Source organism: Procambarus clarkii, chromosome 24 (assembly GCF_040958095.1).
Source record: "Procambarus clarkii isolate CNS0578487 chromosome 24, FALCON_Pclarkii_2.0, whole genome shotgun sequence".
NCBI lineage: Eukaryota > Metazoa > Arthropoda > Malacostraca > Decapoda > Cambaridae > Procambarus > Procambarus clarkii.
Window position 1 is genome coordinate 37,266,448 of NC_091173.1, and position 18,133 is coordinate 37,284,580.

Genomic DNA, 18,133 nt, shown 5'->3' on the forward strand with positions numbered 1-18,133 from the left:
CTGGGTGTACTCATCTCGGAAGACCTTACCTTTAAAGAACACAATAAAGTACCCGTCACAACTGCAAGAAAAATGACAGGTTGGATAACAAGAACTTTTCACACTAGAGATGCTATACCGATGATGAAACTTTTCAAAACGCTTGTGCTCTCTAGAGTGGAGTACTGCTGCACAATGACAGCACCTTTCAAAGCTGGAGAAATTACTGACCTGGAGAGCGTGCAGAGATCCTTTACTGCTAGAATCCACTCAGTAAAACATCTAAACTATTGGGACCGACTAAAGAGCCTAAAACTGTACTCCCTTGAGCGCAGGCGGGAGAGGTACATAATAATTTACACGTGGAAAATATTAGAGGGGCTGGTCCCAAACCTGCACACAGAAATAACATCACATGAGACCAGAAGACATGGCAGGATGTGCAGAATACCCCCGTTGAAAAACAGAGGTGCAACTGGTACTCTGAGAGAGAACTCTATCAACATCAGAGGTCCGAGACTGTTCAACACGCTTCCACTTCACATAAGGGGCATAACTGGCCGACCCCTCACAGTGTTCAAGAGAGAACTGGATAAGCACCTCCAAAGGATACCTGATCAACCAGGCTGTGACTCGTACGTCAGGCTGCGAGCAGCTGCGTCCAACAGCCTGGTTGATCAGTCCGGCAACCAGGAGGCCTGGTCGACGACCGGGCCGCGGGGACGCTAAGCCCCGGAAGCACCTCAAGGTAACCTCAAGGTAACGGTAGTACAGAATGGATCCCGGAAGTACAGAATGGGTCCCGGTAGTACAGAAAGGGTCACGTTAGTACAAAATGGGTCCCGGTAGTACAGAATGGGTCACGGTAGTACAGAATGGGTCACGGTAGTACAGAATGGGTCCCGGTAATACAGAATAGGTACCAGTAGCACAAAATTGGTCCCGGTAGTACAGAATGGATCATGGTAGTACAGAATAGGTCACAGTAGTACAGAATGGGTTGCGGTAGTACAAAATAGGTTCTGGTAGTACAGTATGGGTCGCGGTAGGGTCATGGAGCCGGTCGGCTGAGCGTGAACGATGGGGGTCCCCCTCCCCCCTGTACTGCGGGCTCAGTCTGTGCGCCTCGAATTTTCCGGCCGGGCTGGGTACCCAGAGATAGCGCTGGTGTGTGAGGTGCTTCATGTCCCTGTGATCTACATTTATGGTGTCGAGCTGGTGACGGCTCGTCGAGCGATATTGAAGTTTACCGAGGAATTGGCATATCGCGAGTTTCTCCGTCGTTACGAGGGGCGGACATTTCCCATGCCGGATGGTGCGGGCACTGTGTCACTATCTGATCGGAGTGGTGCCCTCACGTACGTCAGTGTGCATGGGGCTCCGTTGGAGTTTCCAGAGAGTCTGCTACGGCGGTACTTCGGCCGGTATGGCGCAGTGATTAGTGTGCGGGTGAACGTGGTGTCTTCCTTCTTCTTGAGAATAGGTGCAGTTTGCATGAAGGGGTAACCATCCCGATGACTGCACCAGGACAGATGTAAGGAGACGCGTTGAAGGTGAGGAGGAGAAGAAAGTCAAAAGCGGTAGATGTGATGGGCCGTAGAGAGAGGAGTGGCGACGAAAACAGAGGCGAACGTTAGAGGGAGACTCCCAGCACCGGGGGGCGGGGAGTCGTGGTCACGGCGGCAGCTGATCCAGGCACGACGTAGCCGTGAGCCCAAGATGGGAACTAATACTTCTCCGGCAAATTTGCGTATCGGAAAGCGCAAGCAGTACGCTTCCCAAATCACCCACAGGTCGGCGGGCAGCCGGCCATCAGGCAGTACCCTCGGCGGAGACATCCTATCCGGCACCCTATAAACAAACACCTTCTTAGACGATACCCAGATAGTGGACGAGCACCACGGGATCGGAAGCACCCGGGCATCCCAATAAGGCCCCAACTCCGGACCCTCACAGGGCACGACCCCAGCAGACGGGAGTAGGCAACCACCAGACCGGGGCAATGAAGGAGGGGGAACAGCAGGGGATGCAGGCGCGGCAGCGACCCCACAACAGGGCACAGGAGCCGAGGGCCCCCGGCGCACATCTTTCCGCAACATCACGACGAGGTCCCGATCATCAGGGACAACCCCCCACTGCGGGGATCCAACAGCAGGTGACACAGGAAGGGGGACACAGGTAGCAACTTCGGAGCCCCGCACAGCACCATCATCCACGGCGGGGGACGCCAGCTGAGCACCATACTCCCCCACCTCCTCCCAAGGCACACCACGAAGGGGAGACACATGCCGAGCCCGCCGCAAACGCTTCGAGACAGGCCGCACCACACCACTCCCAGCAGGCCCCTCTGCAGGCACGGCCACCATCGGTACATCCACACAGGCCACACCCGCACCGTCCGAAGAGTCCACAGAGGCCACATCACCCACACTGTCTACATCATCCACGGAAGCAGCCTCAGAACACCGACGCGCACGCTTCTGCAAAGGAATGGAAAGAGCAGAACTACAGTCGGCAACACACACAGGCACGGCAGGCACCTCACCCTGCCGAAGCACCCCCTCCAAAACAGCAGAACCCGCGTTCCTGGGAGCCGTTACCACATCCACAGGCGGGGGTGGGACATGAACCTCCACCGGGACACCCTTCACTACACGCAGCGCAGGCGACGCCCCGTCACCCTCATACACCAGCTCAACAACCCCAGGGGCCACAGCAGTCACCTGACGTGTCGCACGGGCCAGAGAACTCGCCGCAACAGGCGGAGCAGCAGACGGGCAGTCAGGCGCCTCAGGCACAGCACCCACACCGTCCGAACGCAACAGGGGCGGAAAGTCCTCCACACGAAGAACATGCACCCGACCAGTTGCTCCCACGTCGCACGCCGCAGCCAGATGACCTTCGTGACCACACCGATAACAGGTGCGCGGTTGACCCCGGTACTGGCAGCGGAGCGTGTAACCCAACACGGACATCGACGACGGTACACTACACTTCAGCGACATCGTCAGGGTGCGGGAGCCGTCAAGCATACCAACACAGTGCCCGGCAATGACCTTATGCCATCGAACACTTAACACAGCCCCAAACCGTTCGAAACAGGAGGTTAAAAAGTCGTCCTGAAATTCGAAGGGGGCACCATGCACCGTCACAGACGTCATGGTGACACTGAGATTCACTACCTTAACGGAGCAAGCAGTATCAGGGAGAGGGTAAACACGCCCCTCACACTGCTCGAGAAACGCCTGAAAGGCAGCCTGGAGGCGGAACTTGACTACAGCACGGTGGCCCTGAAGCAGCTGGATGCCCACCAGGTCCGACAGCTCCACATGCAGCACGTCCACCAGGGCGACACCAACCAATGGATGGTCCACCGGCACCGTAAACGCCAGACCAGCTGACAGCGTCCTCGTCATTGGAGGGCGTGACGTCCCCATGGCTAAACAAACGTCACCCTGACAGTGGCAAACCACCACCAGCAGGGCAAATAAGCGATCACCCAACGTAAACACTAGCCAGAAGCGGAGAGACCTCAGGAACGTCCGACCTGGCCGGCGGTCACCACGCAACTCCGTGGTGTCTTCCAGTCCACTTAAGGGTGTGAGGACCAACATTCGCACCCTGGGCATGAGGCTCCGGGAAGATATTCCGTCCTCTGTGCGGCTTATGGGCTACAACGTTCGGGTATTTTACGCCCGCCAGCCTCGGACGTGTTATCGTTGTGGCCTCTTGGGCCATCAGGCTGCTGACTGTTCTGCGCCTGCCGTTGCACCCGTGAACCTCTTCAGTGAGGTGGATTTTCCGCCGCTTCCTGTGGAGGAGGATTCAGTGGATGTGGCCGTCTCTTCAGCCCCGGATGTGCCCCCTGTGTCGCCTGTTGCGCCGCCTGGTGTGCCCCCTGTTGTTGTCGCCTCTCCTAAAGAGGTGGTGGCGTCGCAGGGTGATCGTCCTGCTCCGACTTGTGTCCCTGGGGTTCTTCAGACTGCCTGCTGCTCGATTCCCCTGTCTTCCAGTTCGTTCTCTGCTGCGTCTGACCCTGTCCCTGCACCCTCGCCGTCTGTTCCGGCTGTGCTGGGTGATGGGGTGGGTCCGGCGCTTCCTCCTGTGCCTGGCCTGGTGCCCCATGTGGTTGAGGATGCTGCCGTTCTGCGACGTGCATCGGTTCGCCCTGCTTGTGTTGCGCGTGTCTCGGAGTCTGCCTCCGGGTCGGATGATGTGCGGCCCGAGCCTAAGCGTTCTCGGCGTTCGTCTTCAGCATGGACAGATGTTGGCGACTTCGTCGCTTGTGAATCTGCCGGCGACGGAGGGATGGCACCGGTTATGTTGCGTACTACGGTGACGGCGGAGGTGCATTTGCCTGAGGATGCCCGTGCCAGTGTTTCGGCCTCCACTGCAGATATGGTGTCTGAGGTTCCTGCTTCGGGTGCGTGGCCTGCATCGGATGGCTCCAGTTCTTCATGGGAGGTGGTTCCCCCTGCTGAGGTTCGTGGTAAGCGGGGTGGCCTGGTGATGGTGTTGAAAAAGACTGCTTGTTCTGGGGGTTCTGTAACCCCTTCCTCGGTCCCCGTTTCATCAGCTGCGGTCTCGACGCCTCTTCCGTCTCCGGCCGTCTCTTCAGTGTCTCCTGTGGTCTCGGTGGAGTTGCCATCTCGTCGATTGTCCCCTGCTCCTGTGCGTACGGCGACGCGGCCGTCTCGGCAGCTCTCGTACGCTTCAGCGGTGTCGTCTGCTACCTCGAAGGACGTGGGTTGCGCTCCCCAGCCTCATTATGCGACTTGCGTCAGTGAGCTTAAGGAGTGGCCGTTTCCACCTGATCTGGTGGTTCCCGAGTTTATGAAGGGCCCGCGGCGGCAGGGGGATTGTGCCCCTACCGACAGGGAATATATGATTTGGGAGGCATACAAGCGACGGTATCCCTGGGCTGCGGAGACGTATGGTCTTGTCTCTGAGGAATGTGTTCCTCACTCGTGATTCCTTTGTGTGTTGTGGGTTGTTTCCATTAGTGTGCATGCGTGTGGGGTGCGGGTCGGGTGAGTGTGAGTAGGTGGGGCGGGTTTGTTTCCCGGTTCCTGCGTGCTCCGGTTTGTGGTTGTGGGTTTTTTGTGTGGCTTGTGTGTGTGTCCGGTTCCTGTACGGTCCGGGGTTTGGTTTGTGTGTGTCTGGTTGTGGGTGTAATGTTCTTATGTTATGCTTTGTGGTTCTATGGTTTTATGATGCTGTTTGTGCGCTTGTTTGTGTGGTGTTGAGTGCCCTTCAGGCTGTTGGCGTGACCTGGTCTGGGTTTATGCTTTTTGTCGAGTTTTGCCGATGAGCTTTTCTTTTTGTTTATTGTATAATTATGTTGTACAGTATTGTTAGTTATTTATTATTTACTTTTTTGTTTTTATGTTGGTGCCTCTCCGTGTGTGTTAGCGGTGCTGGTAGCCTTGTTCTGTATGTTTCAGGTTTTGGTGTGTTATTTCTGTTTTGTATTCTGCTGTGTTTCACTTAATTATTGTATTCTGTTTGTAATTATTGTTTGTTTTGTGATCGGCCCTTCCGGCCGGCGTTATTGTGTTTAGTACTTTTGTTCCTTAGTTTTGCCCGTTTGTGCTTTGTCTCATGGTTCTGTTTTATGATGTAACTGTTTCCTTTTATTGTACTTATAAGCATGCTTGGATGTAAATATAAAAATTAAAAAAAAAAAAAACCTGCCTTCACTCAGTTTACCCACATTGTCTGGTACAAACGATGAAAGTTGGGTAACTTCCCTAGAAACAGAATGGGTCCTGGTAGTACAGAATGGGTACCTATGATACAGAATGTCCCGGTAGTACAAAATGGCTCCCAGTAGTACAGAATGGATTCTGGGAGTACAGAATGGGTCCCTGTAGTACAGAATAGGTCCTGGTAGTACAGAATGGGTCCCTGTAGTACAGAATGGGTCCAGGTAGTACAGAATGGGTCCCTGTAGTACAGAATGGGTTCAGGTAGTACAGAATGGGTCCAGGTAGTACAGAATGGGTCCCAGTAGTACAGAATGGATCCCGGTAGTACAGAATGGATCCCGGTAGTACAGAATGGATCCTGGTAGTACTGAATGGGTCATGGTAGTACAGAATGGGTCCCGGTAGTACAGAATGGGTCCCAGTAGTACAGAATGGGTCCCGGTAGTACAGAATGGGTCCCGGTAGTACAGAATGGATCCCGGTACTACAGAATGGGCCATGGTAGTACAGAATAGGTCCTGGTAGTACAGAATGGGTCGCAGTAATACAGAATGGGTCCCGGTAGTACAGAATGGGTCCCGGTAGTACAGAATGGGTCCCGGTATTACAGAATGGGTCTCGGTTGTATAGAATGGGTCACGGTAGTACAGAATGGGTCCAGGTAGTACATAATGGGTCCCGGTAGTACAGAATGGGTCCTGGTAGTACAGAATGGGTCCCGGTAGTACAGAATGTTCCGGTAGTATAGAATGGATCCCGGTAGTACAGAATGGGTACCGGTAATACAGAGTAGGTCCCGGAAGTACAGAATGGGTCCCGGTAGTACAGAATTGGTCCCGTAAGTACAGAATGGGTCATGGTAGTACAGAATGGGTCCCGGTAGTACAGAATGGGTCATGTTAGTACAGAATAGGTCCTGGTAGTACAAAATGGGTTATGGTAGTACAGAATGGGTCACGGTAGTACAGAATTGGTCCTGGTAGTACAGAATGGGTCCCAGTAGTACAGAATGGGTCCCAGTAGTACAGAATGGGTCCCGGTAGTACAGAATTGGTCCCGTAAGTACAGAATGGGTCATGGTAGTACAGAAAGGGTCATGGTAGTACAGAACGGATCACGGTAGTACAGAATGGGTCCCGGTAGTACAGAATGGGTCATGTTAGTACAGAATAGGTCCTGGTAGTACAAAATGGGTCATGGTAGTACAGAATGGGTCACGGTAGTACAGAATTGGTCCTGGTAGTACAGAATGGGTCCCAGTAGTACAGAATGGGTCCCGGTAGTACAGAATAGGTCCCGGTAGTACAGAATTGGTCCCGTAAGTACAGAATGGGTCATGGTAGTACAGAAAGGGTCACGGTAGTACAGAATGGATCACGGTAGTACAGAATGGGTCACGGTAGTATAGAATGGGTCCCGGTAGTACAGAATGGGTCACGGTAGTACAGAATTGGACCCGGTAGTACAGAAAGGGTCCCGGTAGTACAGAATGGGTCACGATAGTACAGAATGGGTCCCAGTAGAAAAGAATGGGTCACAGTAGTACATAATGAGTCACAGTAGTACATAATGGGTCCCAGTAGTACAGAATGGGTCCCGGTTGTATAGAATGGGTCACGGTAGTACAGAATGGGTCCTAGTGGTATAGAATGTTCCGGTAGTATATAATGGGTCCCAGTAGTACAGAATGGGTCCCGGTAGTACAGAATGGGTCCCGGTAGTACAGAATGGGTCATGGTAGTACAGAAGGGGTCCCGGTAGTACAGAATGGGTCACGTTAGTACAGAATAGGTCCTGGTAGTAAAGAATGGGTCATGGTAGTACAGAATGGGTCCCGGAAGTACAGAATGGGTCCCAGTAGTACAGAATGGGTCCCGGTAGTACAGAATTTGTTCCGGTAGTATATAATGGGTCCCAGTAGTACAGAATGGGTCCTGGTAGTTCAGGATGGGTCCAAGTAGTACAGAATGTTCCGGTAGTATATAATGGGTCCCAGTAGTACAGAATGGGTCCTGGTAGTACAGAATGGGTCCCGGTAGTACAGAATGGGTCACGGTAGTACAGAATGAGTCACAGTAGTACAGAATGGGTCCCGGTAGAAAGGAATGAGTCACGGTAGTACAGAATGAGTCACAGTAGTACATAATGGGTCCCGGTAGTACAGAATGGGTCCCGGTAGTACAGAATGTGTGACAGTAGTACATAATGGGTCACGCTACTACAGAATGAATCCCGGTAGTACAGAATGGGTCCCGGTAGTACAGAATATGTCGTGGTAGTACAGAATGGGTCACGGTAGTACAGAATGGGTCACGGTAGTACAGAATGGATCCTGGAAGTACAGAATGGGTCCCGGTAGTACAGAAAGGGTCACGGTAGTACAAAATGGGTCCCGGTAGTACAGAATGGGTCACGGTAGTACAGAATGGGTCACGGTAGTACAGAATGGGTCCCGGTAATACAGAATGGGTCCCAGTTGCACAAAATTGGTCCCGGTAGTACAGAATGGATCATGGTAGTACAGAATAGGTCCCAGTAGTACAGAATGGGTCCTGGTAGTGCAGAATGGGTCATGGAGCCGGTCGGCTGAGCGGACAGCACACAGGATTTGTGATCCTGTGGTTCCAGGTTCGATCCTGGGCGCCTGCGAGAAACAATGGGCAGAGTTTCTTTCACCCTATGCCCCTGTTACCTAGCAGTAAAATAGGTACCTGGGTGTTAGTCAGCTGTCACTGGCTGCTTCCTGGAGGTGGAGGCCTGGTGGAGGACCGGGCCGCGAGGACACTAAAGCCACGAAATCATCTCAAGATAACCTGAAGATGGTAGTACAGAATGGGGTCACGGTAGTACAGAATGGGTCCCAGTAGTACAGAACGGGTCCCGGTAGTACAGAATGGGTCCTGTTAGTACAGAATGGGTCACGGTAGTAAAGAATGGGTCCCAGTAGTACAGAATAGGTCCCGGTAGTACAGAATGGGTACCAGTAGTACAAAATGGGTCCCAGTAGTACAGAATGGGTCCTGTGGGAAATTTTTACCCACTATATCTTTATTATTTTCTCAGAAATGTATATATTTCTATATCATATCTAAATCATAACAAATCATATCAAAATCACTATAGATTCATTATACATCTAGATCCTACATGACAATGCCTCTGATCACGTAGATCATAGGGCCCTAGGTTGCCTATGTGACTTTGTGCATGATTTCTTAAGGATCCAGAAGCTTCTAGAAGGATTTCTTAATTAAAAAGCTATTGGAACAATTGAATCGATTTCCGGTAGGGTTTACATCAAATCCTTAATGCAAATCAGTAGTACTATCCAGTAGTGGGAAAGGCCCCAAATCGCTGCCGTTTTGCTTTTTCCGACTGCAGCGATTTGGCGCACCCGTTTTTAGTTACCCCAGTGAGATTTGATGGCCGCGATTTGGCGCAGGGGTTTTCTCGATTTTTTTCTCCAAGCCGGTCATTGGCACATGGGTCTTACAAACTTTTTTCCCCATGCCGGTCTTTTACACCTGCCATTTTCGCTCAAGGGGATTAAACGGCCGCCTCCAGTCATCCCAAAATTTCGTTAGCATAGTGACCCTGCACAGGCATGTTAAAGGGGATTAAAAAGCCGGTCATTGGCCCCTGGGTTTTCTCGAATTTTCTTTCATGGACGGTCCCATGCACAGGCATAGCCAATGGTCAATGACGTCATCGGGTGGCCAGTCTTTAATTTGCCTGGGGGTAGGATTAAAAAGCCGGTCCCTGGCGCACCCAAATTCCGTTACCCCGGCGACCTTGCACAGGCATCGCCAATGGTCAATGACGTCACCAGCTAACCGCTCAGCGTTCCTGCACAGGCACGATCAAGGGGATTAAAAAGCCGGTCTATGAGTCGTGTGTTTTGCGATACAAGAGTAACCCTTAACATAATGTAAAATACCATCATCCCTAAACTATTTTAAATTTCCTATTTACTTCCAACCATCGGCCATTGCATGAAACAAAAGGGGAGCAGCACTGCAATGTACTGTACGCAAACGTACATTACCCAATAATAAATTACAGTATAAAGTGAGGTACGAAGGCTACGACTCTTCATTTGATCAGTGGATTGATGCTGATGATTTGTTGAAGATATGAAGAAGCCATTAGTATACAAGTACAGAGAGTTGGTGACCTTGCTGAGCAAACTCAATTCCTCAGCCAGGAAAAAATTGATTGCTCAGTTTAAAAAACCACATATTCATTGCTTGTCAGAGATTTTCAACAATTTTCTGAAAATAGGCTTCCGGTTAAGAAGAAAGTTATAGTCAAATTGAAGAAATACAGAGACACCTTGCATTCGCTGGCTTGCAAGAAACCCTCAATTTTAAACAAAAAGCGTATTTTATTGACTCGTAAAGGAGGCAGTATCTTCGGTATATTATTACCCATAGTAGCTAGTTTAATTTCCAGACTATTTAATAAATAAAAAATGAAAGAATATTATCTAGTACCTCGTAAATCCATCGATGAGGGACCTGCTAAACTACCAGTAGTTAAAAAAGCAGAAGTAGCGCCATCAGTAGCTCCAACACCTGTCCCGCCAGCAAGTACTCCAGTAGCACCAGTTTCAGCACGAGCTAATCCTTCAATAGTACATTTGGTGCATTTAAAATTGAAAGCTAAAGATCATGATTATGCTACTTCGCTGCTGAATTATTTTGATGAAAGCAAGATGGTGAAATGGGACGTCAGTGGGAATCTGCAAATGCCAGTGACTGGAATTAACATAATTGATGATATTTTAACTAAAATGTCAATTCACCGCTCTGTATTCCCATGAGAAAAATTACCGCTGATTAAATTATTCATCTCTTTAACCTCAACTCCACGAGAAATGTTTAGGAATACAGAATCTCGTAAACAAGTATTTAATGATGACGTGGTACTAAGAAGAAAACGGGCGTATGCTCCTACTACAGCTGCTGGAGAAACTAAACGCCCTAAAGTTGGCGGAGGAGCACCATGGATAGCTTACTAAAGGTGAGTGTATAAATAGATGTTCTGTTTTGTTTTTAGTTTATTCATTCATAGTCCAGCAATGGATTCCCACGTTATTTACGCCATAAGTGTTTCTAATACAGATTTATTTCCTAATAATGTACCTAGTGCTTTTGAAAACAGACTGTATAATCAACTCGTGCTGGATTCTAGACGTTCCTACGAAATGTGTCTCCAGAATATATTATTGCCTTCGTCATATTACATAATAAGATCGGATGATCTGGAGAGTTATATCCGCGTGAGAATTATGTACCTAGATGCTAAAGGAATTAGTTACAAACATTCCAAATTTCTACCGAAAACTAATATTTTAGCTGGTGGCATAAAGGAAATTATATACGCCATCAATAATGAAATTACCCATATATTTTCACAGAACGATTTGAGTTTTGTGTCTGATGTCTATAAGACGCATTTCCCAAGATATGCAGATGCATATATTAAATATGGATCGATTTCCAATAGAATAAAGTTCAATACCGCGAGCAGCGATGAGAATGTATTGTATTATGACGATAATCGAGCAGTATGCAGGATTTCCCTATCTTTTGGAGCGAGTATTGGCAAGGTTTTAGGAACTGATCAGCATAAAAATTATGATATATACGTACACAAGAATTATTTGGTTGAAACACCCATATCAGACACGTGTCTCTACCCTCCACAACACAGGGGCATGATGGATTACTTGTGTGTTTATTGTGATAAAATTGTACCCACGATGTAAGGAAATTTATTAGTGAATATATTGGACGTAGTGTCTTTGCAGGGTGGTGAAAGCACGAATAGGAAACTATATAAACCTCTAAATACAAATGTACTGGATAGTATAAGTATTGCAGTAACCGATCCTAATGGGACTCCTATTTATTTCGATAAACGAGGAAGCACAACAGCTGTTTTACATATACGACCCCGAATTGGGTGTATATAATAAGGACATTACAGTTCCGAGCCTCATTACTCATCTGCAAGCTACAAAATGCGCGTCAATTTCATCCCTCCGTCTGTAGACGAAATATTATTCTTAATTTGCCCACCTGCCTCATATAAAGGAGGTGGGCTGAGTGATATTAGAATATTCAATAGGAGTCATATAAGAGGAGGTGGTATATTCAGTTTCCTCACTGGTTTAGCCCGTAAAGCAGCGCCATTTTTAATGAAAACCCTCGCTCCTGCCGTCTTAAGTATGGGTCAGAATGTATTGCAAGACATGCAAACAGGCGAACATTCCTTTAAAAAGTCAATGAAGAAGCATGGGATCGAATCATTGAAGGGAGTTGGGCGTCAGATTTTAGGTGGTGGTAAAAGGCGGAAAAAGTCTAAGAGAAAGGCTAAGGCCACCAAATTAGCACTTATTCGCAGTTTCACAAAACAGAATAAGAAGAATAAGAGATATAATGACGTGTTGATTTCCCAAACTTAATTCAGCACGTATGATTGAGTCCACTATAGCCAGCAGGAAAAATATTGATATTTTAACTGTTATTTAAGGAATTAATAAATTTAAGGACTCGTATATAGAATTTAGAATCCCTGGGATTCCTGGTCATTTCCTGGATATGTCGTACAGCAATCAATGGGGCAACGAAATTTGGGTATGCCAGAAGCCAGCCTTTTAATCCCCGTCAACGAAAATTTTATATGTTCAAACAACAAAGATGATATATGGTCAATAAGCCATCTCAGAAGAAAGATTTACAAAGCTTAATTTACAATCTCTAGAAAGGTGAAGAAGAAATAGGGGTGACATGATGGAGGTGTGACTGAATGGATTCATGAACTATAAGGCAATCACTAGCAGAGGTAACTAAAACGGGTACGCCAAGTCAGGACCTTTTAATCCTCTTGATTGTACCTGTGCAAGGACATTGAGCGGCTACCTGGTGACGTCATTAACCATTAGCGATGTCTGTGCAAGGGGCAATGGGGTAACTAAAAACGGGTGCGCCATAGAGGGGCCATCAAATCTCACCGGGGTAACTAAAAACGGGTGCGCCATAGAGGGGCCGTCAAATCTCACCGGGGTAACTAAAAACGGGTGCGCCATAGAGGGGCCGTCAAATCTCACCGGGGTAACTAAAAACGGGTGCGCCATAGAGGGGCCGTCGAAAAAAGCAAAACGGCCCCTCTATGGGGCCTTTCCCACTACTCCCGCCACCTCCCACCACCACCCAACACTGTCTGCCACTGCCCGCCACCACCCACCACCGTCCACCATCACCCACCACTGCCCGTCACACCCCGTCACCGCCCGCCACACCCCGCCACCGCCTGCCACACCCCGCCACCGCCTGCCACACCCCGCCACCGCCTGCCACACCCCACCACCGCCCACCACATTGGCACCGCCAGTCACACCCCGCCACCGCCTGCCACACCCCGCCATCGCCTGCCACACCCCACCACCGCCCGCCACATTGGCACCGCCAGCCACACCCCGCCACCGCCTGCCACACCCCGCCACCGCCTGCCACACCCCGCCACCGCCCGCCACATTGGCACCGCCAGCCACACCCCGCCACCGCCTGCCACACCCCGTCACCGGCAGCCACACCCCGCCACCGCCTGCCACACCCCACCACCGCCCACCACATTGGCACCGCCAGCCACACCCCGCCACCGCCCGCTACATTGGCACCTCCAGCCACACCCCGCCACCGCCTGCCACACCCCGCCACCGCCTGCCACACCCCACCACCGCCCACCACATTGGCACCGCCTGCCACACCCCGCCACCGCCTGCCACCGCCCGCCACATTGGCACCGCCTGCCACACCCCGCCACCGCCTGCCACACCCCGCCACCGCCCGCCACACCCCGCCACCGCCTGCCACACCCCGCCACCGCCCGCCACAATGGCACCTCCTGCCACCCCCCCCCCCCATCGCCCGCAATAGCCGCCACTGCTCGCCACAGTCGCCACCGCCTGCACACCGCCCCCCATCGCCCGCCATAGCCGCCCCTCATCGCCCGCCATAGACGCCACTGCTTGCCACAGTCGCCATCGCCGCCACAGCCTGCCACAGCCGCCACCGCCCGCCACAGCCGCCACCGCCCGCCACCACCGCCACCAGCCGCCACCGCCCACCACAGCCGCCACCGCCCACCACAGCCGCCACCGCCCACCACAGCCGCCACCACCGCCACCAGCCGCCACCGCCCGCCACAGCCGCCACAGCCCGCCATAGCCGCCACCGCCCGCCACAGCCGCCACCACCGCCACCAGCCGCCACCGCCCGCCACAGCCGCCACAGCCCGCCATAGCCGCCACCGCCCGCCACAGCCGCCACCGCCCGCCATAGCCGCCACCGCCCGCCATAGCCGCCACCGCCCGCCACAGCCGCCACCGCCCGCCACAGCCGCCACCGCCCGCCACAGCCGCCACCGCCCGCCAAAGCCGCCACCACCAGCCAACGCTGCCGTACTGCCCTCTCTCTCTCTCTCTCTCTCTCTCTCTCTCTCTCTCTCTCTCTCTCTCTCTCTCTCTCTCTCTCTCTCTCTCTCTCTCTCTCTCTCTCTCTCTCTCTCTCTCTCTCTCTCTCTCTCTCTCTCTCTCTCTTTCTTCTCTCTCGTCTCTCTTCTCTCTCTCTCTCTCTCTTCTCTCTCTCTCTCTCTCTCTCTCTCTCTCTCTCTCTCTCTCTCTCTCTCTCTCTCTCTCTCTCTCTCTCTCTCTCTCTCTCTCTCTCTCTCTCTCTCTCTCTTCTTTTTATCTCTCTATTCTCTCTTCTTTTCTCTCTTCCTCTCTCTCTCTTTCTCTTCTTCTCTCTCCTTCTTTCTCTCTCTCGCTCTCACTTCTCTCTCTCTCACTCTTCTCTTCTCTCTTTCACTCTCTTCTCTCACTTTCTCTTTTCTCTCTCTTTTTCTCTCAACTCCTTCTCTCTCCTCCTTGACGCTAGTTGACGCTACTGTTTAATAGTTTACGAATAAAGAACCGTTTTCTATTAACTTACGTTAGGATCCATTTTCTATCACTGATCAGTTAATTCTCGGAAGGTGGGGAGAGGAGGTATCGTTCCCTGTTCAGTGTTGTTGATGATTTAGATTCAGCTACTCGGAACAAAAGGTTCCAAGCAGCACGAGCTATGTGCTGCTTGGAACGTTCTTGTTCTTACCTGGCATGGGAGAGGTTCTCGTGAAGAGGGGTGGGGAGCGGGGGACTTGGCTGTTGTCTGGGGTCTGGTGAAAGGGTGGCTGTGTCTGGGGGTGTTGTGAGGGGGCTGTTACTGTTGACTGAGGTCTGGTGCACCCCCTACACTGTCCTTAAAGGCAGGTGTACACTGTCCCTACAAGCAGGTGTACACTGTTCCACCCCTACACTGTCTCTACTGGCAGGTGTACACTGTTCCACCACCCTACACTCTCCCAACAGGCAGGTGTACACTGTTCCACCCCTACACTGTCTCTACTGGCAGGTGTACACTGTTCCACCACCCTACACTCTCCCAACAGGCAGGTGTACACTGTTCCATCCCCTACACTGTCTCTACTGGCAGGTGTACACTGTTCCACCACCCTACACTCTCCCAACAGGCAGGTGTACACTCTTCCACCCTCTACACTGTCTCTACTGGCAGGTGTACACTGTTCCACCACTCTACACTCTCCCAACAGGCAGGTGTACACTGTTCCATCCCCTACACTGTTCCTTCAGGCAGCAATACACTGTTCCACCCACCTACACTGTCCCTACAGGCAGGTGTACAGTGTTCTACCCCTACACTGTCTCTACAGGCAGGTGTACACTCTTCCACCCCTACACTGTCCCTTCAGGTAGGTGTACACTGTTCATCCCCCAGCACTGTAACTGTAGGCAGGTGTACACTGTTCCCCTCCCTACACTGTCCCTACTGAGAGGTGTACACTGTTCCACCCCCCTACACTCTCCCAACAGGCCGGTGTACATTGTTCCACCCTCGATACTGTCCCTTCAAGCAGGTGTACGGTGTTCCACCCCTACTTTGTCCCCTACAGGCTCTTGTACACTGTTCCACCCACCCTACACTCTCCCAACAGGCAGGTGTAAACTGTTCCCCCACTACATTGTTCCCTCACTACACTGTTCACCAACTACAGTGTTCTTACAGGCTGGTGTGCACTGTTCCACTACCTACACTGTCTCTACAGCGAGGTGTACACTGTTCTATCCCCTACACTTTCCCTTCAGGCAGATGTACACTGTTCCACCCCAACATTGTCCCTACAGGCAGGTATACACTGTTCCAGCCCTACACTATCAGGCCCCTATATGGGGCCTCGTAGCCTGGTGGATAGCGCGCAGGACTCGTAATTCTGTGGCACGGGTTCGATTCCCGTACGAGGCAGAAACAAATGGGCAAAGTTTCTTTCACCCTGAATGCCCCTGTTACCTAGCAGTAAATAGGTACCTGGGAGTTAGTCAGCTGTCACGGGCAGCTTCTTGGGGTGTGTGGTGTGGGAAAAAAAAGTAGTTAGTAAACAGTTGATTGACAGTTGAGAGGCGGGCCGAAAGAGCAAAGCTCAACCCCCGCAAACACGACTAGGTGAATACACTCTCCCTACAGGCAGGTGTACAATGTTCCACCCACCGTACATTGTCCCTACAGGCAGGTGTACATTCTTCTAAATCCAACACTCTCCCAACAGGCAGGTGTACACTGTTCCCCCTACACTGTTTCTAGAAGCAGGTATACACTGTTCCACCCCCCCCTTCACTGTCCCTACCGACAGATGGACACTATTCAACACCTACACTCTCCCAACAGGCAGGTGTACACTGTTCCCCCCCCCCCCACTTCTACACTGTCCCTACAGGCAGGTGTACAGTGTTCCACCCTCTACACTGTCCGCACAGGCAGGTGTATACTGTTCCACCCCTACAATCGCTCTACAGGCAGGTGTACACTGTTCCACCCCTACACTCGCTCTACAGGCAGGTGTACACTGTTCCTCCACCTACATAATCCCTACACGCAGGTGCACACTGACTCACACTTCTACACTGTCCCTACAGGCAGGTGTACTCTATTCCACCCATCCGTCACTGTTTCTACCGGCAGATGTACAGATGTACACAACACAACTCCCTGCACAACCACCACACAACTTTCTGTACTACCACCACACAACTCCCTGTACTACCACCACACAACACCCTGTACTACCACCACACAACACCCTGTACTACCACCACACAACACCCTGTACTACCACCACTCAGCACCCTGTACTACCACCACACAACACCCTGTACTACCACCACACAACACCCTGTACTACCACCACACAACACCCTGTACTACCACCACACAACACCCTGTACTACCACCACACAACACCCTGTACTACCACCACACAACACCCTGTACTACCACCACACAACTCCCTGTACTACCACCACACAACTCCTTGTACTACCACCACACAACCTCCTGTACTACCACCACACAACCTCCTGTACTACCACCACACAACCTCCTGTACTACCACCACACAACACCCTGTACTACCACCACACAACACCCTGTACTACCACCACACAACTCCCTGTACTACCACCACACAACACCCTGTACTACCACCACACAACACCCTGTACTACCACCACACAACACCCTGTACTACCACCACACAACTCCCTGTACTACCACCACACAACACCCTGTACTACCACCACACAACACCCTGTACTACCACCACACAACAACCTGTACTACCACCACACAACTCCTTGTACTACCACCACACAACCTCCTGTACTACCACCACACAACCTCCTGTACTACCACCACACAACACCCTGTACTACCACCACACAACTCCCTGTACTACCACCACACAACAACCTGTACTACCACCACACAACTCCTTGTACTACCACCACACAACCTCCTGTACTACCACCACACAACCTCCTGTACTACCACCACACAACCTCCTGTACTACCACCACACAACACCCTGTACTACCACCACACAACAACCTTTACTATCCTCTTACAACTCCCTTTACTACCACCACACAACACCCTTTACTACCACCACACAACACCCTTTACTACCACCACACAACACCCTGTACTACCACCACACAACCTCCTGTACTACCACCACACAACCTCCTGTACTACCACCACACAACACCCTGTACTACCACCACACAACCTCCTGTACTACCACCACACAACACCCTTTACTACCACCACACAACACCCTTTACTACCACCACACAACATCCTTTACTACCACCACACAACACCCTTTACTACCACCACACAACACCCTGTACTACCACCACACAACCTCCTGTACTACCACCACACAACACCCTTTACTACCACCACACAACACCCTTTACTACCACCACACAACACCCTTTACTACCACCACACAACACCCTTTACTACCACCACACAACACCCTTT